The sequence below is a fragment of the Mesitornis unicolor genome, unplaced genomic scaffold (assembly GCF_000695765.1).
Source record: "Mesitornis unicolor isolate BGI_N332 unplaced genomic scaffold, ASM69576v1 scaffold2724, whole genome shotgun sequence".
NCBI classification, from domain to species: Eukaryota; Metazoa; Chordata; class Aves; order Mesitornithiformes; family Mesitornithidae; genus Mesitornis; species Mesitornis unicolor.
In genome coordinates, this window is record NW_010177860.1 from 460 (window position 1) to 26809 (window position 26350).

At 37.1% G+C, this 26350-nt stretch overlaps 1 pseudogene; it reads left to right on the forward strand.

The window, feature by feature from the left end:
• The first annotated feature begins 2253 nt into the window (after window positions 1–2253).
• Window positions 2254–13079, forward strand: LOC104538883 (annotated as a pseudogene).
• The last annotated feature ends 13271 nt before the right edge of the window (window positions 13080–26350 follow it).

The following is a 26350-nucleotide window of genomic DNA, read 5'->3' on the forward strand; positions in this document are numbered from 1 at the left end:
ACGGAAAATTACCCGAGGAGGAATGTGAGTGCATCCTAAGGGCCATGACATACGGTGGGTCTAATGGAAATATAACTGCAAGTCCCACTACTGCAACAAGGAGTGAATTCATGCATCCAGAAATACAACAGAAGTGGGGTCACAAATCTAGAAATTGGGTTGCTGGAAGAGTTTGAGATTAGCTGCTATAAACTCAGCTTCTCTGAAATTTGAACCTCTGCATCTTTCAGTATCTGCCTACTTATCTGACATAGCCTGCTATCTCATTACTGTGAATCAGCCTTAACCTCTGAGGCAAATTTTGTTCACTGTTCCCCAGGCTGCTTACGAAATATTTTCCTCCCACTCAATATCTCCTAAAACCCGTCTCTGTCTCCGTTGATTCCTGTCTGGGAATAAGCAGTGACACTTTTTAGCCTTGTTTTTATGGTTAAGCATTTTAATAAATTTTTTTATTGTGTTTTTATTGCTACTATCTCCTGTCTGCCCCTCTCCCGCTATTATTGAGTTACATATTTATTATATCTCTTGTGAAAATGAATTGTATGATTTTCTGGGAAAAGATTTATTGTCACTTAAATTTTCAGAGATACCTACCCATAACATTTAATGATGTAAAAAATATGCATAATTACTCTGGTTCATTAATAACTATTAATCATGATTTAGGGTGTCACCGATGAGTTTTACTGTTAACTGCCCAATGCTTACCTTCTTGTAAATGAAAGCCTGAGAAGAACCAGAGAACATTAATTAGTTCATTGCATCAGCTTTTAGTCATTAGTATGAAACCCATAAAGGATCTGTATGTTTGCCTAGACCATGTGTCAGCATGTGTTTTGGGAACAAGTTGGTATGTTGTGTCTCATTTCCCACTTTGTTCCTTTGCATTCAAGGGACTTCTACCTTTCCTTTCAATGACACTTGCAGAAAGGCACACCTGCTGGGAGAGCCTGATTTATTTTGCATTGCATCTGCACTGTCTGGTTCTGCAACGTGCACTTTGGAATTAAATCAGTTTCTCTGCATCCCTGCAAAGAGTTGGGTTTTTTCCTAATAAGTTGACTCACACATTGTGTGTATATCTGGCAAAAGTATGTACATTAACTCTATTAATGGCTTCTTCTATGTATGGTAAAGTTTGTCTTATTTTCGTTATCAAAGAAAATAGCATTTCTGTGTATAATGCTTTGCAGGAGTAGGTCCCCACCCAGAAAGATTTCAAAATCAAAAGGGCACAAGAAGAGTAAACAAGATGAAAAAATAGTAGTGATCATATGTTATTTCCTAACAGCCCAATAAGTGCAGATACTGACCTTTGCAAAAGTAGTGTGAATACAGCATAATAAATGGGAAAAACACTCTTGTAAGTTAAAAAAAAAAAATCGCAGTAGTGCCATCTAGTGTGCCAGGTCTTGCAGTTTTCTGGGAAGGGACAGTGAACTACTTTCAGTCCATCCCACTTGTTACAGTCTTACCCTGACTCTTGCTGCTGCTCCCTTCTCAGCCTGCTGACAGGAGAGCAGCAGCAGCACTGACATAAGGCAGAGGAAGAGACCTGAGGGCTGTTTTGCAGATGCTGATTCTGGCACACATGCCATAAGGTTGTCATTGCTGCTTTAGGGAAAAAACCAAGCACCCATGGGATTTTAAAGAAGAAGAAAGATGTTCTGTCTGTGCACCCATACAAATCTTCCCCTGCTACTCATTGGTTGAATGTGACACTGCAATGTGAAACATGCAATGGCTAAAACTTCCTTTCTCACCTACTGCAGGCCAGTTGCTTTGGTGTTGGGAGAGAAAAATATAAATTTGATGCCAGAAAAGGAGAGGTGCTGCTGGTTTTTGAAGCTTACTGAAAGGGGTGGAAATGTTGTTTTGCTTGGTGGCTAAAGGATTTATGTTCAGTAGAGGATCCACAAAGTTGTTTAGTGGGAAGGTGGGAGGTGAGAGGGAAGTGAAGGGGAGCAGGGATCTCTTCTATGCACTGATGCTCTGTACTAGGTGGGACTCTTATACCATGACCACCCTGGGCTTTTCCACTGCTGTCTTTTCCACTTTCACTCTTAGCTGCCTGAACCTCTCTGCTTTAATCCTGAGATATGCAAAATGCGTGGCTTGCCCTTCAGTGTGTGATGCTGCACAGGGGTTATTTTTGTCTTCAGTATAGAATCTGCTTGTAACAACAGGAAGAGTGGTTGAGCCAAAAACCGTTGTCTGCAAATGAAGCCCACATCTTCATGGCATTGCGTAATGCTGTGTCCTCTGCAGCTGGTGCCAGAGGATATTGCTTTTCCAGTTGGATCTGCTTGGGGTGCAGCTACAGGGGCATATCAAAAAGAAGGTTTCAATTTTTAGCTGCCAAAGTGTTAAGGAAGTTTTAAGTGAATGAAAAGTCCAGATCCAGAAAGGAAAGTGTTTGATCTTTGCCTCGTTACGTAGATGCTACGTCTGATGCAAATCCATTTATTTCTTCTGTTTAAACATTTCTGACCCCAGGAGAAGGAAGAGGGTAAAAGATGTTTCAAGTTGCAGAAATATGGGTAGGTAATGGAAATAGAGGAGGAACCTTTCACTAGAAATTATAGTGTGTGGGGGCGGGGGGGGGTAGAAGCAGAAATAAGTAATTCTCCCACTAGTTCTTGAGTATTTCCTTTCTCTAGAGCTAGTTTAAGTAGATTACTATGGACTATTCCAAAACTGGATTGGAGAACTACCTCATCCGACACTGGTACTCACAGGAGGTCCTTGGTTAGGAATGAATCTCCAAAGAATATGAAAAATGGTGAACTGAGAGGTTAACACTTAGACTTGTGGAGGCCCTCCTCCAGGGACATGTGTAATGTTTCCGACTGAAAGAGGCACTGATAAAGTGATTTGCCCAGCATGATATAAAAATATGTGGCAGAGTAGTGAATGCAAATCCATGAGGTACAGGGACACTTATTACAGCCATAACCCCCCCAAGGAGTGTAGAGACCTTTAAAAAACATATAAATCTGATTTTTCTCATATTATACCCTGCAGCATACAGGCACTTTGCTCCCATTGATTTCAGTACCTAAATGGGAGTTGTAGATCTAAAATTGTCTTTGAGGATGTAGCCTTTAGTACTTAGTTATTGCTGAAAGTGAGAGTACTTGCCCATGCTTGGTACCTTTTAACGAGCTCAGGTAGCTTCACCTAATAGACTGAACAGCTCTCTATTCCTGGGGAATCAATATTCTGGGCCAGATACTAACTCGAGTCCTGCAATGCGCATAGCTCTACTAACTAATTTTTAAAATGTGAATTGTGTGTGCATATAGAATGACATTATAATTTCCTGTCTTTTGAGTGGCTAGTTGTGCAACTTTAATGTTCCCTTAATGCATTTTTAATGAGCTTTCCTAAGGCTTCTGAGTGGGAGAAACGTAAAAAGAAAATCCATAATGTGGTTGAGACACTACTCAAATGACCCTTTTTCCCCAAAGAACTAAGAAACTCAACAGGGAATTCCTCCTTCTGAAAGCTTTGGAAACTGTGCAGCTCCCGACTTGGAGGCTGCATGATTGAAGCAATAGTTCTTGGAGAGTCCAAACTCAGTCACTGCTCATATCACAAGATACACAGTGGATGAGGCAAGGGCTGACAGGCTACTTTATTTTTTTACCGTCAGCTATGTATTTATGCACAGCACAACCTTCTCCACTCTGTATATTTCAAAGTGCTAAAAAATCATACCAATTGTACTCTGCATGCTCAAAGTGCAGATTTCAAAGGTTCATGACTCAGTCAAATCAAAATCAATTTGCACCAGAACACTCAAAAGCACTTCTTCTTACTGAGGGCCATTTCTATGCTAAATTTCAACTCTCTGCTTGATTTTTTTTTTTGGGAGAGAGAAGAGTTGCAAAAAATTCTCATAATGGTAAAAGTGGTTTTCTTCACTTCTTTCATATGCCAAATAGCTGAACTGCATTAATTCAAACAAAATTTCACCTTTTGGGCAGAGACCAGGCCAAGAAAATTTCACTCCAAGAGGTGAAAGCACAGCTGAGTTAGAAGAAAAGCTAACTTGGAAAAGTATGTGCAAACTTAAATACTCTGATCAGTAATATTCCTGCTTCAGTAGCTTCACTTAAATGGAAAAGCATTCTATCTTATTTCATTTTAATAACTATAGAGAATGGGGAACAAGCATCACATTTCATGATAATTTATATTAATCATTTCATGACATGTGTGATGATTTGGTAGCTAAGTCTCACCTATGTGTTTAAAATGTAAAATCAGTTCCTCATCACTGTTCTTGCCTGGCTCTGAAGCTTGGATATGTCTGCACTGTAAACTGCTGTGTAACGTGGAGGTTTCTGAGTGAGCTTCGAGGGATGAGATCAGCTCATCGAAGCAGAACAGAGCTGTGTGCAGGCTAATTGTGGCTCAGCAGGATATGTTCGTGTATGCGGAGCTTTCTGTTGCCTTGGCTAGATTGCTTCCTACACCTTATTTAGCTGCTGCAGATACTCCACGCTGCACAGAGAGTCTCTTCGAACAGCATGAGAAGTGCTTGAATGTGAGTCTGTTTACTAGTGGCTGGTGACCACTGGAATACTGCTGTCATACTCTGCTGAAAATCAAATGCTTCTCCTTCTCCCTCCCACTTCCTTTGCTGGAGGAAGGTAGGCAAAAAAAAATGGTTCAGCATCTGCTCTAGCTGCTGGTTATGAAATGAAGGTGTGTTGGCTGACAGTTATGGCAGCTTTTGGCTTCCCTTCCCTCCTACCATAGTAAAAAAAAGAGCTATGTCATATTGATATGGTGCAGGAAGCCTGCTCTTAAAAGCTTCTAAATTGTAGGTACCACCAAAGAATTACTGTTATTTGGTATTTCCTGTGCTCCTCTGAAATGACTATTTCAGCAGACATATTTGAAATCAGAAGCAGGATAGAGAAAACTTTTAGTACTGTATTTTTCCGAGGAGCTTACAGACAGAGCACAGAGTCTGCGATAAAATCTGAGATTAAGAGAAACTCAAACTGACAGAATCTAAAATTTGACCTACTTTGAAGGTTGTCTTATATAAGACTTTAATTTACTGACCAACCAAATGTAGATGTATCAGTGTTCGTGCACTGCAATAAAATTCTGTAAAGAACATGAAATGTGACAATGATCTTTGAAAAGTTGGTTATAGAAGTGATATTACAAATTTTAGTAATGCTTTAAATTAAGTGTCTTCAATATGCTTAACCTTGCATTAAACTCAGATTTCATAAGACAGATGTGTATTAAGTACTGAATATACTTAAGGGAGCAATCTTGCGTTGTCAGGGGATGTACTCAATGACCTCCTAATAGTTCTCCTCCATCTCTAATTTCTATGATACTAATTGATTATTAAAACACTTTTATTGAGGATTGATATGTAGCTATTAGATAGTTATTAATCTCACAACCCAACTGATATTTAATTTATACATGATTTTAACACACAATGTCATTTTAGTTTTTAAAGAGTAACCCTGGAGCAGTGCATGCTCTGGAGTTCTGAAACATCTTGCTGGTAAATGAGGTTGGTCATTTTGGGGTTATTTGGAATTTTATGATAAAATTACACTTTGCAGGGGTGTAAGTTTACAGAGCTCTCCACATTAAGAATGAAATGTTTGCATCAGTTACATCATTACTCTGGATAGACAAAGAAGCTTGTCATAAAGAAAGGTGCATTTATTTGGTTTAAGTACTATGTAATTTTACTACTGTGTAATCTCAAACAACAGTTAAAATTTGAATATTTTAGAGGTAATCTGTCTATCTCAATTTTCGATTGAAAAAAGAATTCTGAAAATTATGACAGTGAAGAAAATGGTGCAGAGATTTTGAGCATTCAAAATTCATTCCTGTGAATGTTTGGCTAAGCAAAAAGCAGAAGTTTTGCAGAGCTATGTTATTAATTCAGTTTGTATATGCCTAAGGCCATGGCTCATAATGGCATTCCTTTCTTTTTAACAGACTGTCAGGATTTTCAAAGGACATCCAGAAAGCCATAAGTGCCTATTTGTTGGATATATTTCTCATACCCTAAAGGCTTTCTTTGATATGGACTGATCTTTTACATTTATGGATGGAAGTTGCATTAGAAAATGCCCTTTGTGAAAACCTGTAATATCTCAAGAGTTGCAAACATCTGATTTTTGGCTAAGGAAGTATGAAAAGTGTCAGAACTCTGAATGCATTTTAAAACAGGATTTCCAAATAATTAGCAGCAAGCAAAAATATGAATAAATGCAAAACCTAATGCAAATATATACTAATGCTTGAAAGTTCCTAGTTACTTTAAATTATATAAGGAGGTGGGAGGGAATACTGCTCATTTTGCTCACAGGATTTTGAGGGTTTTGTGCCTACTTTGTGATAAATATTTACATTCAACATATGTTTTTTGATGTCAAAAGTGTAATGACCAAGTTTTGTTTTTCAAGCAGAAGGCTGGAATGCAGATGGAAAGGGCCCTAATGTCTGGGACACATTCACCCATCAGGGAGGAGATCGAGTTTTCAAGAACCAGACTGGTGATGTAGCTTGTGGCAGCTACACTCTGTGGGAGGAAGATTTGAAATGTATCAAACAGCTTGGATTGACTCATTATCGCTTTTCTCTTTCCTGGTCACGTCTGTTACCTGATGGGACGACAGGTTTCATCAACCAGAAAGGCAATTGTTTCTTAAAAATAGAAGGTTGCAGCTTTAATTCAAGGTTATTGCTGCAGTCTGGCATAATTAATCCAGTATGCTATTCTGCAGTGTAGCTTTGAAATTGCAACTTTTTTCAGAGTAATTATGGGATGATTTTTTATAGGTTTGCAACAACTTACTAATTAATATGCTAGATCCCCTTGGATAGCACAATCTTTTGGGATAGGGTTAGTATTATGTTTCCCATGTATCTTTTTGCTTACTCCAGTTTTTTTAATTGTAACTGCAAATCATTTTGCTTCATCAGAATGTTTATACTTACAGGGATCCTAGCCATGAGGATATTTTTGGATGGCTTACAGTAGTCAAGCATCTTATTTGGCAAACACATTTAGATAGTTTAACAGTATACTCTGATGTATTGAACTTCACCTTGGCTATTTTGCACTAAGAGGGACATGCTTTTCCCAGATATGTTCTGTAGCAAATTCAAGAGGATTCTTCAGATTCAGCTGGGAACTGTGCTTAGATCTGTGACAAACACAAGATAGTCCCTACTCTGAAATGAAAAGTTCTCACAGTCTCTGCAGACAGTGTAAAAATGAAAAGGGATACAGCACATAGACAAACTGATCAGATTGCTAGAAGTCAGATATAAAATTTGTTACATTTCTGATTTATTTTATTTCCATTGGTATGGACTGGGGTAAAGATTAAGGTCACTCACTAGGAAAAGATAGAAACAGCAGCTTTGCCTGCTGAATGTAGGGAATGGAAGAAAGAAGAAATAAAGAGAACTGTGAAGAATAAAAGCAACTGAAGTTGAACCAGAAGGGATGGGAGAATCAAAGTAGTTGGCTGAAGTCCCCTATATGCTGGGAGGGTAATATTCTGAGGAGAAAAAAAGCAAACTAGGTTTAGATGAACCTCTGAATGTGAATTCTGGCTCCTAATCTTCTGAATCCGAGTTCTGTCAAGGAAATATATATCTTTCTACTTCTGGGGCAGTGCTTGCCTTGGCAATTCTTTTCTTCCCATCGTTTGAAGATTGCAAAGATGGAAGGCCACAAAAGGAAAAGATTTCCTAGCAAATGCTCTTCAGGTTATCCCGGTCTGTACTAGAAAGGTACCAACAGAAACAATAATTTTCTGAAGAATTTTGGTCATGTAGAGTTTGTTCAATAGGCAGCAGTCCATTCTCTGCATCCTGCAGATTATGGTTTTCACCAGATAATGGAGAAGTCTTTGTTTCAAGAATTCAGAAAGTGGGGCTGGTGAATCTGCTGTAAACAGACCAAACAGCCATTTTCCCCTGCAGAGCATGACTGCAAAAACCGTGCCAGCATCCTGGAGAGGCTTGAATGGAAGCCTTTCCTTTGCCACCAGAATTTACAATATGTGGCCCACTTTCACTGGCACAGCTAGCCCTTCCCTAGGAACGCTTTTTGTGGTGTGCTGAATTTAATTTTGGCTGAGTCTTTGTGGTTTCTTTCCTCTACTGATATTCCTTCAGCTGGGCCTGCAGGTACTGTACAACCCCACAGAGCTGCCTACTGAACGGGTTTTGTTATTTAGACATCAGAGTGGGAGATAGAAAGCAGACATTCTGAATGCACTTGGTAAGGAAAGCTAACATTTTGACAAAACTCAGCTGTAATTTCAGAAAATGTTCACTTGATCCCCAGTATAAGCAGTTGCCTGATTAATATTATGAACTTTACATTTAGCGAAAGGGCATTGGAGGAACTCCAAGTAGGCCAGCTTTCATTAGGCAGGAGTTCACTTTCTCCTGTGCAGTGATCTGTTGAAGCAATTGTAACTGCATAGCATGGAAAGGCCATCATCTTCAATATAAACATTTTTACAAAGAGCATATGAAGAATTAGAAAGCTTAGAGCAATGTCCTTTCAAATAAAATCATTCACACCAACTGATTCACTACCAATTTCACACCTAAGACATAGGACATTTGAAAACCTTTAAAACAATTCTGTTTCTAGCTCGGTGGGGGTAGGGTCTTTTAAAGCAGAGATGTTGCAGGTGAATTGTTCCTAAGGTGTGTCAGGTTTTAAGTTAAAACTTACACTAAGTTTGTTTTTAAAGTATTTTTGTATGATTGTTTTTACCCTAGAAATGAGGAGGGGGAGAGGAGAGGACAGAAGGGAGAACAATCCTTCACTTTCTAGTGACAAAATACTCCTCAATGTCTGTAATCCCAAAATTTTGAGGTGTCTCCACAAAACCTTTATATACACACTTTATTGGAAGAACATTTTCTTGTGTATTTCTGCTTCTAGCTGACCCACAGATACAGCCATGAAAACTAAATCAGGCTACTCAGGAAGGTATGAGACAATCTGGAAATTTGACTTGACATCTACATTTTTCAGGGATGCAGTTATATTTCTCTTTGTTTCCTAACACAAAACTCAAATCTGTTCCAATATTGGTGTTTAATTGAGATGTAAAAAATGAGTGATAGCTGGTTGCACTTAAATGTTATAAATTGTAATTTATAATCTGAAAATTAGAATGGAAAATGCTGGTGTCTTGTAGGCAAGCATTACTCTCAGTATGGTAGAACAAGATTCCATACCAGCAAAGGATCTTTTTTTTTCACAGTTCAATCTTATGTAGTAAAGCTTGGAGCTTCACCAGCAAACAGTTGACACACACCCAGTCCCACTGAAGTAAAATAGGTCCCTATTCAAAAGTGACAGTATTTGCTTCTAATTGCTCTTACGAATGGCAAGATTTTTTTTTCAAAATTTAAAATTTTGATATATTCCTTCCTCTTTTACATTTGTGCATCCTCAGGCACAGGCACCTATCTCCTCAGAATTTAATATGTTTTTCTAGATTTATTGTGAAGTACTTTGTAAACAAACTTATTGAGTCTTGCTGTGCTAAAGGATGTGTATGCACCTGTTTGTTTATGAGAAAACACTATCTAAATCTGGGTTTCATAATTGACTGCTACAGTAAATGTTGTCTTAAAAAAGCCATTCAACAGAAATCCTTACTATCTGTCATTTGAAGTTAGGATAATTCAAAGACTAATACTGTCCTTTTAAGAAGAAGGTAGTACGGGCTTCTGTGTTGGCATTTTTAAATATCAATACACAGCAAGCTGAACCTGAAAATACCACGGAAATTATAGTACAATATAGTACAAACATATTTACTAATGAACAAGTTTTCTGTTTTGGGTTAAACAAAAACTCTGTTTCAGAAACTGTTAGGAATAATAATCTAAACAATACGTAACCTCCTAAGCATACATTTTGTTAACCTTTACAATTTAGTCTTCCTCCTCCTCCTTTCTGCTGTGTTCTCAATTTCTTTAGACCTTTCTCAGTTCTGGGTTTCAATACAGCAGGGCCTTGGGATAGATATTTTATAAGCACCTATGTCTTATTAGGATATGTAGTAGCCTAAGACCCCTGAGATTGTTATGAAATTCAGGTTTCTAAGGTTCTTAAACACTTTGGTATATTTAGACCAAGTCTCTGACGCAAAGGCTGACTGATTTCTACATTCCACTGTCATGATGGAGACCTATTCCTGGCTGGAGCCTCTTAGCTTAACAAGTAATAATTCAAGGCCACAGTTGGCCCTTTCCAATTACTGCACTAAACCAGATAGTTCAAGTAAGAGAGCAAGCTAATTGATATTCTTTGAACCAGAGCTTATGATATGTTTTGCAATATCTAGTGTTTTCAGAAGGCTTAAAAGCAATGTAGTTGTGTTTGGATGTAAGCAAAATTAAAAATGCCTATATAAGAGCTTAAGGTATCCTGATATTTAAACTTACAGTGACCTCTCAGCAGCATAAAAATAGTCCTTAAGGAAACATATTCATGTCAGCCACTGCTAAATCTGAACAGAAGGTGAATTTCTTCTAATCCTCTAGAAATACATCCCAAATACTGGCCAACTTTAACAACACATCCAGGAAATTAAAGTTGATCTCTGTCTTATCAAAGGGAGACGAGAAAGGTTGGAAGTCATGAGCTTTTAGAGAGGTGAACTAATTCCTTCTTGCAGTTAGAGGGATCCAGCAGTCTACAGCAGGGGCAGTGTAAAAGGAAGACTGTTGTTTTCTTGGATAAACTGTTGTGAAGCCATGCAAGTTGGTGGCTAAAGAGACCAGTACCCTAAACTCCATCTAAAATCTATTAGAGCCCAATGAAAAAATCTATTAGAGCCCAGTGAAAAGCCTTAAATGCCATATAGATTTGGTAAAATACCCCAGCTAATGAGGGAGCCATTGAATTTACACCATTGCAAAATGTTGAAGGCACTGACAGTATCTTCTTTGTCTTGATGCTGGCACAGACAGTGATGGAGAATAGAACAGTCTAGAGAAAACAGCTCATCAAGCTGACCAAGTTCAAATCATAAAGGATCGGCTTAGTTACCTTGCTGAGTGTGGCACCAAACTTTTTAAAAAACACAGTTCTCAAGAAGAGAAATGCTTTCATTAGAAAAAATCTACCTGTCAGCCTCTCAAGTGGCGTTTTCCAACACGCTTTCTTCTGTACATGCAGCCAGGCTGCCATTCAGGCATTTAAATGAAAGGATTATATTTTCGTGTGACCAGCACCCATCAGAATTATGTTTCTCCTGGGGAGTTGCTGTCCACTGATCTATTTTGAAAATTTGCATCCTCATTTCCTTTTATGTGTCTGGTTGGAAGATTTTGTGTGCTGAGCATTTCTGCCAGCTCTGGGGTCTTGTAACAGTAGTCAGCATACATTTGAGAGGAAATATTTGCATATCTTAACAGAGAAAATGTGCAGTGAGGTTTCTTCATGTGTTAAAATGCAATAAAGTTATTAAGTTAACTGTTTTTCTTTCTTTTAATATTTTCAGGAGTCAGTTATTAGAGCAGAATCATTCATAACCTGGGAAGTGGCATCCTGCTCACTGTATCATTTTGGTTTACTTCAGTCCTTAGAAGATGAAGGTGGCTAAGATCTGAAAAGATCATTGCGACCTTTGATATTCATGCAAAGTATTGCTTCAGAACATTTGGAGACTGAGTGATGACTATTAGTGAGCCTTATGTTGTTGCTATAGGTCGTTATGAAAAAGGTAAAGCTCCAGCATTGATACCAGAACTTACTAAGCAGCTCATAATGTGATAAAAGCTCATGCTAGAGCCTGACACAGTTGTGACAGGACATGTGGTGAAAGCAATGTGGACTTGTGTCTATGACTCTGAAATCAGATAGGAAAAACCTCTATGAATTCTGCGGCAGATCAAAAAGCAACTAAAGAGTACCTGTCCTTTGCCTTAGATGGGTTTTTTGGGACAGTAGTTACTGATGGTGAATATCCAGCCATCATGGAGTCCTGGATTTCTGCAATGCATTCAAAGCAGAGTTACTTATCATAAAGGGTTCTGGAATTCACTGAAGAGGAAAAAATGATAATAATTGGTATTGCTGACTTCTTTGCCCTGCACTGTTAAACTTAAGACCAAGAAAATGAGACAAGAGGCTAAGTGTTTCAGCAGACTGTGAATCTGAGCAAATAATGGATCCTTCTTGGCCTGTTGCAACTGGAAGTTTATGGCTGGCTGTAGTACTTTAAGCTTATTGACTTCTGTGTTATATAAAGATATGACCTAAGGCTTACAGGACCATTTTACCACTGTTAGCTGACCAATGAGGGGATCTGAGAATTCAGTGAGTAATACTGGTGATTTGGGTTTTTTTTGAGGAGCCTATCTGGATGGCACAAGATATAAATAAACAAGTCATCTTGTGATTCTTATTTTAATTTTTGCATGTTGGCTATAAGGAGTAGAAGCCTTAGTATTTTCTTATTGCATTTGTACTTGATAGTTATTTTACAGTTTGAAATGATGCACCAGTGTTAAATCGTCTTTTTGAACTCCAGAAATGATCTTTCTGATGCCAGCAGTAAGGCTTTCCTGGCACGCATCTACTCCTGGCAATGGGACATGTGGTGAATGCCAGTACCAAGGGGTTAAGGAGCAGTGACAATAAGCAGATGCTAATACAGGGAAGATATTTTAGTCTTCTCATTAAAATAAGTCATTTCACTGTCTTCATGGATATTTGCATAGTTTTGCTTTTCCATTGTTAGTCATAAAAGGTCAGCTCATGGAAAATTAAGTTAATAGGGTCAATGCAATTTGATGAAAACTAGTTTTAGTTTGTGGCTTAGAAAATATAGAGGGTAATGCATCTGATTTTATGGGCTTTCTTGCATCTGTTCTGAATAAAACTTCTGCTTTCTTTTTCTAGGATACTTATAATAACCCTATAGTTTACATCACTGAGAATGGGTTTTCCCAAAGTGATCCTGCTCTACTAGATGACGGTCAATGATGGGCATATTTTAGGCTGATTTTACAGGAAATATTGAAAGGTATTGTTTAAAATTATGAAAGATCAATTGTGCAAACTTAATATAATTTTACTTCATTCTTATTTGCATTCAACAATGACCAATGATTCTTGAAGCTATCATTCATGTAAATTGGAGTAAAGTGATGTGATTATAAAAAAAAAAATGCTTAGCTGAAAGGAAAGCAAGTAGTTTTAATCCAGGTCCCCCCATTCTGGGTTGGAAACAGATGAAAAGGTACTCTATACTTACATTATTTCTAAACTCAGTTTTGTAGAGCCATAGTTGTTTGCTGAGCAAAGCAACCACATTGATCTTCAAAAGTGCTCATCATTCATACTTCTCATTGTGAAGGATGTAAAGTTGAGTGCACCTGAAAACCTGGCCATTACACCTCATAATATCCTGACAGAATACTACCTCCCATACACAATGAGGTCCATGCAACAATCCATTCCTGTACAGGGCTGTTAAGTCATTATAGCTCAGTTTTTGCCAGGATGTGTTCAGTTTATGTCAGGATGGCCAAAAGTGTTCAGCACTAGTAATGCTCTTATTTTCAGAAAATGCTTTACCATTAGTTTTGATAGAAATAAAGTTGGTCCTATTTCCAATCTTCTGGAAATCTGTTCTCTAACTTTCTTCTGTTGGTAGTATTCTCTGAGGTAACTGACAGGGAAAAGATCTTCTTGTCATGTACCAAGTGAACTGTATTTTAAAATGCCTGTTCATTTAGACAATAGTCTAATAGTCTAATAGTCTTCCTGCTATATTTGTCCAAAATGATGACAATCATGAATGTCATCATAGTTTATTGTGTTTTGCAGCCATTCTTCCATCTTTGTGGTATTTTTTTTTACTTTTGCTATGTTCATATTCTTTGTTTTATCCTTACTTGCATTAAAATGTTCATTTAAAAGCTACCTTTCTATCTACTTCTTTTTCATTTAAAGTTGCAACTTAGACTTGTCATCCATACCAATTAATTTTCTTTTTCTTCAAGTAGAAGATGTGAAGGACCATTTCCTCGCACTGGAACCAACTGCTGGGACCTGCTTCTATCTGAAGCAGGAAGAGCATTTTCTAGCTGCCTTTAGGGAGCACTTCCTGGGCTGTGCCATATCTGGCCCTAAGCCATGTCTGAAGAGTAATAGTTGTCATCTATAGTTTTGTCAAGGAGTAAAAATTAAGATTCACAGACTATTGAGGGATGATGTTTGAGTCAGGCCATTGACACTATTTTGTTTACTTATAAGGCAGTAGACAGGATATCTGGTATTGAATTTTTCTGAAGATGTAAAGAAATTAATAAACATTAAATTCTCACTGTTTAATTAAATTAGATTAATTTACCAAATCTAGTTGTTTTACAATGTACAATGTCTTAGACTGAAAGTAAACATTTAGAGTAGGTCTGATGAATCACACCTTAGTGCATTCATTGACACAGTTCTCTTCACACATAGTAAGGAAATGAAAGGGACCAGCCCTGAGGTAGATTTCTACATGGGAGACATCAAATGTTGGGTAAAATGAACCTTTCCCATACATTCAGTCCAACAAAGCTTTTAAACATGTATGTGTTCTGACTGTAATCAGTGCAGCCTTACACTGGTTTGGTTATATATGCAGTTTGACATTAAGTTGGATTGCTGTTTACCATCTTATCCAATAAAAAGCATAGTGAAACACTGGTTGAAACAGGTCTCCGTAGGCAAAGATAATATAAATATTAAATCCATCACCTGTAAGGCACTTTATGAAGAAACTATCCCCATGTAACTTCTCTCTTGCTACTCTGGGTAAACAGTTTGTTAAGACCACTCCCTACGTACTGACCCACGAATGAGCAATCCATTTCAAGTTTTCAGCTCAGATATTCTGCAAAGCAGGATATTCAAAGATGTTCCCTTTCTTCAGTGCTTACATGCTTAACCATTTATTAAGTGTTATGTGAAGCAGAACAGTTTAATTGCTCTGCATGCAGCATCTACTCTACAATAATTCCTTATCTTTTGAGCTAACTTGAAATGATTAGTACAGGCTCATTCATGCAATGAGCTCTGGGTCGTGACAGGGGCCTGTGTGGATTTTGCTGTGGGATTTGGGCAGGCCTACTTACTCTTTTGTCTAAACAAGAAATAAATATGCTTCACTACAAAGACAAATACATCTACAGCCTGCTATTGCACTTAATAGAAATATTTTAAAATATGTTATAATTGTATTGATAGTATTCTCATTTTATCTTTTTACATTAAAACCTTCCTAGCTTTTAGAATACCTAATTACACTATTTATGTTAATGTTCTCAGCCAGAATTTTCAAAATAATAAGGAGCTTCCCTTTACAAGACTTTGTGTTTCAGAAAGACCTATGCTTTAGCACTCTGAAAATCAAGATACTTTAACGCTGCTCAAGCTAGGTAGCAAGAATTCTGGTGTCCAAAATGTCTAAATTTTTTACCATCATTAGGACTATATAAATGACAAGATTTTAGAGGGCAGGAGCAGTCTTTATTTGGTACAGCAACCTTCACCCACTAAGACTGTGACCACACAGTCTGGATGAGTAATAAAATCACTGTATGTTACCCCTACGGTTATTATTAGAAAAAGATTTTGATGCTGTCAGAGAAATTTGTGATTTTTATTTTTTGGGAAGTGTTAGTTAATAAGACCAGAAAAAGCAATGTAAGAACAAACTATGTAATAGAGAGTGAACATTATTCAGCTACTATAAATATATCATAGTATAGCTGTTATAGATGGAAAATAGTTTTTAAATGGATACAACTGCTGCCATGTTGCCTCTGCACTATATGAATAGATAAAAGCATCAATATTTTAATAAATGTGGATATACATATTTAGCATCTCTACAGAGCCATAAGCATGCATGGTGCTTTACAGATAAATGAAAATGATGTCTTCTTACCCCAAGGAACTGAAAATCTAATTTAGATACAATGCATAAAGAGATGATGAACAGAAGGATGGATGAGAGGTAAAAAGAGAACATGGATCGGAGTAGTGAAATGCTTTTTGCTACGGTTGCTCTTCCTTAATTTTATGTAATGTATGTTAAGGATGACATCTAGACCAAAGATCAAGGCAGCCAATAAAAAGGTAATTGAAAATACCTAGTTTTGAAAAGTGGAACCTTCTAAAAGAGATAATAGAGTTTTATAAAGTCTATGGAGGAAAGCAGTGCAAATAGTGGGTAAACTATTGCCAGAGGCAGGTGATGGAGAAGAGCAACGAAGTTATTCCATAATCTGGCTTGTGGAATATTATTAATAATGCTGATGGGAAGGAAAGAATGAGTTAAATTAATTTTAGGTTGCAGAGGGTTGCAAGAAGTAGGGACTGGAAAGAAAGCTGAAGTTAGTAAGAATGGAAAGTAGAGAAGTTGAGGATTATGTGATGTGATATGGGCAGAGAGAAATAAGAGGGAGATGAACAAAAATAAATGCGAACAAGGACTAGATTTGGGATTAAATAGAAAACATATGAACATTTAATTTGGAGGCAGCTAGAAGGTCAACAGTAAAAAATGCAGGGCAAACAGGAGAAATTATTGCAAGGAAAAAGGAATGGGTAAAGGTTAAGATTCATATGGTGTTAATTTTCTCCTTAAATATGCTTGAATAAAGCAGAAGAGAAAATGAGATACAGAGAATGCTGACTGCAATGGGAAGTGCAGAGCAGAACTAAAACTGACAGTAAGCAAGTTAAGAGGATATTTTAAAAATGCACCTTAAGTTAAATGCGGTCCATTCTGGACACCTTTTTTTGTCCTTTTACCCCCTAGACTTCTAAGACTTGTTACAAAATCTTTTATATATTGCCGTCACTGTACACTTTGACCTTGCTCTCATGAACTAACCATTTAGCTTGTGTTGTAGATACATACAAGTCTGCTTTTGCTGCATTCCCACGCACATAAAACAGTGAGGTTATAATGCAATATGGTAGTCCATGAAAATATGATTTATTGTTAAATTAAATATGGATGGCATAATGTGAGCCCCTTGGGTCAACTATAAGCTTGAATGTTATTGAAAGAACTGCAGCAGCAGCTCTGTTTCTTCATTGCTGCTGACAAAATGCCTCTACAAATAGAATACAACAATGCAGACATCTTAAGGAGTCTCTGAGATGTGCTGTCCCTGGCATAACATTGCCATGTGACATTTTCAAGAACTATAAATACATTGACTGCATTATAGTGTAAAAGTTAAGAAGCTTTGCAGTAGTCACTGCAGAAGGTTAAAATCAAGCTGAATTTTTTGTGAATACTATGAAGGATTCAAAACTTAAAAAAAAATCTACAGGAAAAAAAAACAACCAGGAACTCCTAAAAATATAAAGATATAGCTAGCATAGAACAATGTCTTTATCAGATTTTAATACAGTTTTAAAATACATCCAGAATACATAAATTTGATTCCATAAAGTGCCAGTTAAATGCTGGTTTTATAACTTCACACTCTGACAAAAGCAGCCACATATAACTTCCTAGGAAATATGTCTGAGACCACCTCTAGACAATGACGAGTTTGCAACAGTATTTTCTTGCTAGTGAAAGTTTATACCTTGTTTGTGCACATTAATCCTTTGATCTGAATATTTTAATCCACAAAAGTGAGCACTTTTTTTTTCTCAACTCTTAACTGGCAGTTTTGCAATGCAGAATTACAAAGAAATATTTTCTTTCTCCAAAATGCTCTATAGTCCATCCTCAAAAGTATCTTCAGCAAAGATAACAAAACACAATTGTGTGTTGGGAAAATTTCTACTGGAACCAGTATAATAGAAGCCTGGTCAGTACAACAACAGAGGAGAATCATCTCTCTGAAACAAAGATATGTGAGTGGATTTCTTGCTTGCTAGTGTCTTGATTTTGACTGAAAAGATTAAATTTAAAGCAAGTTTATGCATTAGCTGCTAGATGTCTCTGGGCCAATCAGAAGGTCCCTGGGGAAAGGGCTGCAGAAGACTTTGTGTACAGTGTCAGAAAGCGGGTAGCTGGACTGAATGTTGCAGCAGTTTGTTGGAGTTGTAGGGAATCTGGATGTAGCCAGTATTTCATCTAAATGTTTAGGCACTTTGGATGTTGTACTGCTGCTGGATAGCTCATTATTAAGTCCCTATTAGAATCCCCTTTGGAGTATTGCTTTTCTTATAGGCAGAAGATTTGCTTTGCTTAGCTAGAGATGCTACTGCATTGTTGAAGCAAAATTCAGGAGTCTTCAGCTTTGCTGCTGGTTGCCTCAGTTGTGCAAGCAGAGATTGGGGAACTCAGCAGCTAACTAGTCTCTAATCTTCAAATTATATTTCCGTGGCCAGAAAGCTAGAGGCAACTATTACTCACCTGCACATTAGAGATTTCCCTTAGGAAATGATTTGTACATATAAAACACAATCCACACATCAGAAGTAGCTACTGTAGTTTTTTGATTCTGCTTTTTTATTGTACAAGATGAAAGATAATGGCAACTCCACTGGACAAGAATTCACATATGAAAAGGAGGGATTTTGGCCTTTATGTTGAATAAACAGACTTTCATGAAAACTGTGAGTTTAAATTCGTCAGATGTGGATAGCACATAACATCATTGGGTTTGATATCAGTTCTAAGCCACATGCTTTGTTTGGAGTTACCTTTCAGGAGAAAATGTACTGAATCTACAGAGGCATATCATAAAAATCACTGTGCTAGTGTTGTGTCTTTGAGACAGTTTTTCATTTAAATCTGCCCTTTTCCAAGATAATTCTGTTTTAAATAACTTGGGTCCATTATGTGCATTCTAAATGCCTTTCCTAGGATTATATACAGGATTGCTCATAGCAGAAACTAAGTGAATATACAATACAGTCTGGCTAAGCTTTTCCATATAGGCATACATCTTTCCTGGAGTTGAGAGATAAGTCCAGTTTATAGAATAAACATCTCTTTTTAGATACATATAACCTCTTAGTAACAGATTTCAAGTCCAGAAAATGAGATTATGCATTTTAATATACAACTGGAAACATTATATTTCTTCTTAGGGCAGAGCTCATTACCAAAAATATTATGAAAATTGGTTCAAAATCTATTAGAGAATTAGTGAGAAAGCTACTAAATGTAGTAGGGCTGGTACAATTTTTTTCTCAATGTGTTCCTAAATGATGATTCCTGAGAATTTTCCATGGGAAGTACCCATGCCCTGTTTCTCATAATTCTGTCCAAATATGTGCTGTTGAGCATTCAAGTAGATGGACCTGTGATATGATTGTCCTTATATTCATCTGACAGTAACTGAAGACTGGATCTTTTCCAAGACACATTTTTAGCAGTGCAAATAGGAGAATGAATGAAAAGAGAACCTTAGTTAGGGTCTACTATATTAAAAAAAAAATCTCTGCTTTGAAGTGCTCAGATATCTAATATATTGCTATCCAGATTTCATACTAGTTATTTTTCATGATATTTCTGTGATAATAATAGCTCATCGCTTGATTTCATGGGAGTTATTGTCATTCTAAAGGGCTGAAAATGATGTAGATGCAGCTGTACGGGGAATATTACAATGTCAAATGAAGCAGTGTCATTGCAGTTCTACATATATATTGCTACAATGTCAAGATAAAAGGAAAGGAACCATATTGATCAATAGAGCAGAGTATCAGAAGTGATTGGATAAAATGCAAACAATGCATTATCTGTTATAAAGTCTTATTAAATGAAAGTACAACTTTCAGGCTATAACAGTGCATTGAATTTGAACTCACATATGTCAGTGTTAAAAGCCACTGCAGTTTTTACTGAGCAAGTATATGTTCCTTCAATGCATTAATATATACATTCAGTATGACCTACTTTATAATTGCTGTGGGAGTTTGCCTTTGCATTTTTTGATAGGTCTCTGTTCAGATTCTCAACTATAGCATTGCACTAGTTTATTTGCATTGAATCATTTTTGCTAAAGGATCTCCCATTTTTATATAAAGAAATACTTAACTTCATTACACAGGGAGTGCAGTATCTCAATCTCAATTTTAAACTAGGGAAATTGAGGTAGCCCAAGTTCAGTGTAATTTAGCTAAGGTCAAAAAGGAGATGGGGTAATAATAGGAATACTACCTGGATTTTTCTGCTCTCCTGTTCTGATTCTGTGTGTGCAATGTCACTTTCCTGCTGCTAACAAACACATTCTGAAATAAACATTCATATCAGAGAATATGGAGATCTACATGAAAGCACAGTATACATCTATCAAAAACACTAATGGGAAAGTCATCTAATGAACTCATATAGTAGCTGGAAATTAAATACAAAATGTTACTATTTTAAATATATTAAAGACGCTTATCCTTAGTGAGGGAAGTCTGATATTTGAACAGAAGATTTTTGAGGAGTTAATAATTCTATTATACGGTGGAATAATTTGCCTAGGAAAAAGGTAGATGATTATATTTCTGGGAAATGAAAAATCAAACCATCAAATGGTAAAATAAGTACAAGGCATTATTCCTCTACAAGAATGCTGCATCTATCTGGATACAATACAGTTTAGAATATATAAATTGGAAAAAAAAATTGTCATTTAATTCTTCATGCTAGGGTAACAAAAGACCAGCTACATGAAGTTTTCTAGACTTCTCTAACAATTTAACTTCAGAAGGAAGTAAATGTCAGAAAATGTATTTCTCAAAAGGAGAATTAATTTTATCATGTTCATAAATGCTTGAAAAGAATTTTCTTTTACATTTAATTTTCTTACAATAATGTAACAATTAAATGTATTTTCCTTGTTATTCCCTGAGAGGAGGAACTCTCTGTTTGTGTCACTGTTTTATTTTGGAAAAGTAACACATGGAAGTAAAGACCTTCTTGATGTTTATAGCTATTCTGTGTTCTACTCTCAAATTGTGCATCATGACACGTTTACACAGTGTAAAAGTGATGTGGAAGAACCAGAATATAGGTCTTTTTAACCGTCTTGCATGGGAGATAAAATCTGGAGTGAATTGGACTTGCACAACAAGTATTTGCTAGTGTTGGGCTCAAGGAGTTAAATGTCATTTAAAGGAAAGAAGAAAATGTCTTGGAATGGCTGTTTGCAAAACAAGGGAAGGATGTCCAGAAAGGTTCCTTCTTCTGCATCCCACCAGACCATATCTTGTCTATGTTTCAGTTATTAAGAAGCCTATGAGATACTTCCATGTTAGTCTTCCTTTGTTTGTATTCCCTTGGTGACACCGATAGGCTAGGCATAGCAGACTTTTGAATTCCTAGAAACACTGACTGTCATAATTTTTGCTGTTGATGTTCTTTGCGTTGCTCAATTTATTGGAATTCAGGCAATGTTGGTATGGAATGATAAAGTTTATATGGATATTAGCCGAGGTTATGGGAGCTTTAGTAAAGGGCTTAAGCAAAAAACAAAAGCTTTGATTTTTCAGAAAGGATCAACTATAGTCCATATGTGCCTTAGGCGTTTCTAAAAAAAAGTCATATGGTCTAAGCCCAACAATAGTACATTGCAGTCTCCTTTCTTGGAAGTGTAAAAAAGTATACGAAGCATAAGTTTACAAAAATTGTTCAAAAAGCACACATTTTTAAATAACATGTCCTTTATAATGAATTCTTATTTATTACTTTTATGATTTAGAAAAAAGAAAAAGGCAAAACAATGCTTGTGGTACTGTGGTCAGCACTTACAGTGAGGAGCTCATGCAGTATATTTTCTGCCTGGGCTAATACCTTCATGGTAGTAAGTGGCCTCCTGCTGTAAAAACTGAAGCTGCCACACACTTTTCAAGTTTACTCCTCAGACACTGTGCATTGTAGAAATCCAATCTAAAGATCATAAAGGAATGAATAAGCATGGCTGAATGCAGAGCCAGAGACAAATGCTTTAGACCTTGCAGAAGGGGGGGAAGAGAGTGCTTTTGGCTTCCACAGCTTCTGAAACAGTCATTCAAAAGCTCACTTGGACTTGCGTGCCTTTTGTATCTGCAATATATAAATATCTGTCACCTCTGATCTCAGCAACCAGCTTTATGCTTGTCTACCAGACTTTTTCTCATGAGCTACCCCAGCAGTTACGATCAGCTGGGTGCATAAGTAAACAGTTCCCAGGTTCTACATCCTGCCCTTTACTCAACATCTTTATAAGCTTATAAAAAGAATCTTTCACTGAGAAATATGACTTACAGGGCTAGAGTCTCCTCTCTCAGGTATTGGCTCTGCAGGACTGGACCTGCATCCTGAGACTTCAGTGCTTTTTTAATATAGATTACAACATCAATTCAGGTCATGAAATCTCCTTTCCTTTTGTATTCTTTTGACTGTTGTGGATTTTTTATGTTCTTATTTGACTATAATGGAATTTCTCTTCTTTTTTATTCTCTGCTTGCCTTACCCCTGTTAGTCCTGTGTTTTCCAGCAGGAAGATGCTAATTCTCCTCATCCATGTGTAATCCCAATGAAATTTTCATTTTCCATATTTTATAGTCTGCTGCTATTCACCTTTCTAAACACAGGCAATAGGAGTCCAAGGGAGAAGAATTCACTAAACTCCTGGGGAAACTAAAATGATCATAGTCTAGCAAGTCAGTCTTTAAATGTCCTTTGCCCATTCTACCCTCCCCTCTGCTACTCTTTTAACTATTTAAATCTGCCCCCTACTAGTCAGGCTTCCTCACCAGATGGTGCCTTCTGACTAGCTCTGTCTTTCTTCAGAGGATGAATAAGTACAGCAAAGAGCATAAGGAACTAGTAAGACAGCTACTGGAATATTTCATCAGTGCTAGTGTCCACTTTTTTAAAAGGACCGTGAAAAATGGGAGTGAGTTCAGGAAGGAGCTGCAAAAATGATTTGAGGGCTGGAGAAAATGCCTTACTGTGGGCCTCTAAAAGAGCTCAATCTGTCTAGTTTATCAAGAAGAAGACTGAGAGGTGACTTGACTACAGTGTACACGTACCTTCATGGGGAAAATATACCAGGTACTAAAGGGCTCTTTAATCTGGTGGAGAAGGGCATAGAAAGAGCCAGTGGCTGGACGCCAGACAAATTCAAACCAGAAATCAGATATATATTTTAACAGTGGGAGCAATTAAACATTGGCACAAATTATCAGAAGGACTGGATTCTGCACCTCTTGCCTTCAGATCAGTGCTGAGTGTAGTTTGGAAGATATGCTTTAGCCAAACACAAGGTTCAGATACATTCCAGACAAAGTAGTGAAATTTAAGAGCTTGTGGTTCACTGAGGGTCAAAATAGATGATCTTATGATCTTGCCATTTTTAATTCTATAAATTTAAAAGTGCTGACTACAATGACTGTTCATATATAATGAAAAGCAAGCTGATGTGAGGTGTACTCTTGGAATATTAGACACTGTTTTTATGGAAGTAGATCTGTATAAATAATTACTTTATTGGCCTAAAGGCAAATCTAAAAAAAAAAAAGAGAGAGAGAAGAAAAGAGTGATCCAGAGTATTTCATTTTAATACTTAGATTATTTTAAGATATTATAATTTTTTAAGTGAGGATAATTTGAAAATGTATACCTCATTTTATAAAGAAAACTCAAGCTGCTTCTTTAGAGAGATTTTTTTCACGTTGCTTTTTTCTGTCTGAAAGAATTCTACACATCTCACACCATAATTGCATTTACAGTATGATTATTTTCAATGAGAAAACCATCCAAGATTTGTCCAGAAAATCAGGGGAACACATTCCATACTAATGCTCATTGGTTGTTCTCACTTGTTCTCCTCTCTGAGAATCATTATCATTTATGCAGGCAGTGATAGGTTTTTAAATGATGTAATCACATATAGGTGTGAAATGGTAATGGCGTTATCTTTAAAGATAAAGATTTTTAAAAGGTTAATTATATTCCACAAATTGTTTTAAAAGTAGAATGTTAATATTATTTTAAGACTCAGACTTGTAAAGCAATTCCCCTGTCTAATATAAGTCATTTAATCCCAATACGCTTCCTTCTTTTCTTCCCACTATTGTTACTGTTTCTAAGTCCTGCACTAGATAATTTCTCTCTTTTGTGTTTATTCATACAACTATCAGTAACTGTGTTTCCTCTCCTCCAGTCATAGACACATTTAGCCAGGCCATGCATATTTATCTTTTCTCTTGGTCTTAACTCATAATTAATTTTTTTCCATCACGATTGCTTTTGTTTTTCTTTCAACTTTGTTCAATTTCCCACTGTCTCTCCAAACAAGTCATACCCAGAACATGAGATGATACTAATAACAAGTGTTGCACGGTTGTAATCACTGGTTTGACAGACAATACACTTTTCAAGCAAACTTCATTGCAATTTCAGCCAAGGAAAAGGCAAGGAGCAGTCTCAGGTCTAAGGCTGGGGAAGAGACAGAGGAAAAATATTGGCCCGATGTGGAAAGCAGAGTTATATGTAGCAGGCGTAGTGGCTGAAGAAGGAAGACAAAGGTCCCAGGAGTGTGGTCAAGGCACGTTAGAAGGAAAGTAGAGGTAAGGAAAAGGAGAGTGTGGCAGCAATGAACCTTGGCTACGTAAAATTTGGAAGCTCTGCTCTAGCCATAATGAAATACTAAGTAGAGGAATTTTACGAGTTTTAAGCCACCTGGACCTCAAGAGATGAATTTTTCAACTTCTCCACATGTTTTTCTGAAATTGTCTCCTCTCTTTTCACCATCCATATAAATAGTGGTAGCAACAGCACTGGAATAGGCTGCCCAGAGAGGTTGTGTAGTCTCCTCTGGAGGCATCCAAAACCCGCCTGGACGCGTTCCTGTGTGACCTGGTCTAGGTGATCCTGCTCTGGCAGGGGGGTTGGACTGGATGATCTTTTGAGGTCCCTTCCAACTCCTAATATTCTGTGATTCTGTGAACAGCCATGGTCATCCTCTTTATCTCACCAGCTCCAACTTTGCCCTCCTTGTTTTACATGTATTTGGATAATGTTTCCTTCACACTGGCAAAAAAATCCCCGCTTCAGTGCAGTCTTTCAGTCTGAAACACCAGGTCTGTTTTCTGTGGGTCACAGACCCTCATGATTCGGTCTGAATGTTCCCTTCCTCTGTGCATTTTCCCATGATGTAGACTAGACACCAGAATTTTAAATGTATTCAAGAAGTAGTTCATCCTAGACAACTAGACAGTAAGGACGTATGGAAAATGGGAAGGTAGATTCCCTTTCTGTATACTGAGTGTAAGCCGAGTGGGGAAAGTACTGAAGTTAGAGATTAGAGTCCTTAATTGGACAGTCCCTACTCATAAGAATTTCGATAACATGGCAACATGCTGTTACTGGTATGTGTGGAATGATGGTTTATTTGTTTCTGTGGTATCAATTTTTGTTATTTTTTTAAAAGTCAGCTGTGATCAAAGGCTCAACTGTGTATGTGCCTCTTCACTGGCAGTCAGTCTGAGCCTGTCACCAGAGTTTGTGCCTGTTTTTCATTTATTCTGAATAAGTGTCTGAATAATATAGGCAGTGTGTTCTGTGCATGATCTGTAACTGGAGGTGGCAGTGTTCTGCTACATCCTTTTCACAGTCAGTTTTAGTCATGGAATGTCCATTTTAATTCTCTCAGTCTTAATCTATTGCTTTTAAATTAGCAAAGTTTATGCACCTGTTTGAAAGTTGTAATAGAGAAGATTAATATGATATGAAAAATATATTTACTTAAAAAGGTTTTCTAGAGCCTTAGTTTTATTAATTTATAAGCAGTGTTTATAAATTACATACAAAACATACTGTAGGATAGCATCAGTTCTATGTGCAACAAAGGCAAACCATGTCCTAACACAGGAGAAATCTCTCTTTGTCATGGGAAGTATGAATATTGCTATAGTTGCTATAGTTGCAAATAGTTAAGCAAAAGATTTCGGAAAAAAAACCAAACCAAGCTAAGCACTGTGAAACCAAACCCTTGTTTTAGCTCCTTGTTAGTAATAACCACAGCCCTGCTCTGGAGATGACCTTTTTTTCCTTCCAGGGGAGAGAAGCAGTTCACTTTGTGGAGCAATGAACACTGGTCCTGCAGCATCTGTTGAATTGTGGAAGATTTTAGAGGGGCAAAGGTCTGGCTGGAGATGAGCTGGAGAAGAGATGCTGCTGCAGCATCCTACTCCCCTGCACTGGTCCCAGCTGCAAAAATGACACTGTATCTGTGTATTGATTTTTTTTACCAGCCAAACCACTGAGTCTACCTGAATCTGTAAAACAATAGAATATTGATCTATTAAAGAAAATTATCTATTTAAAATATCTGCTCTCTTTAC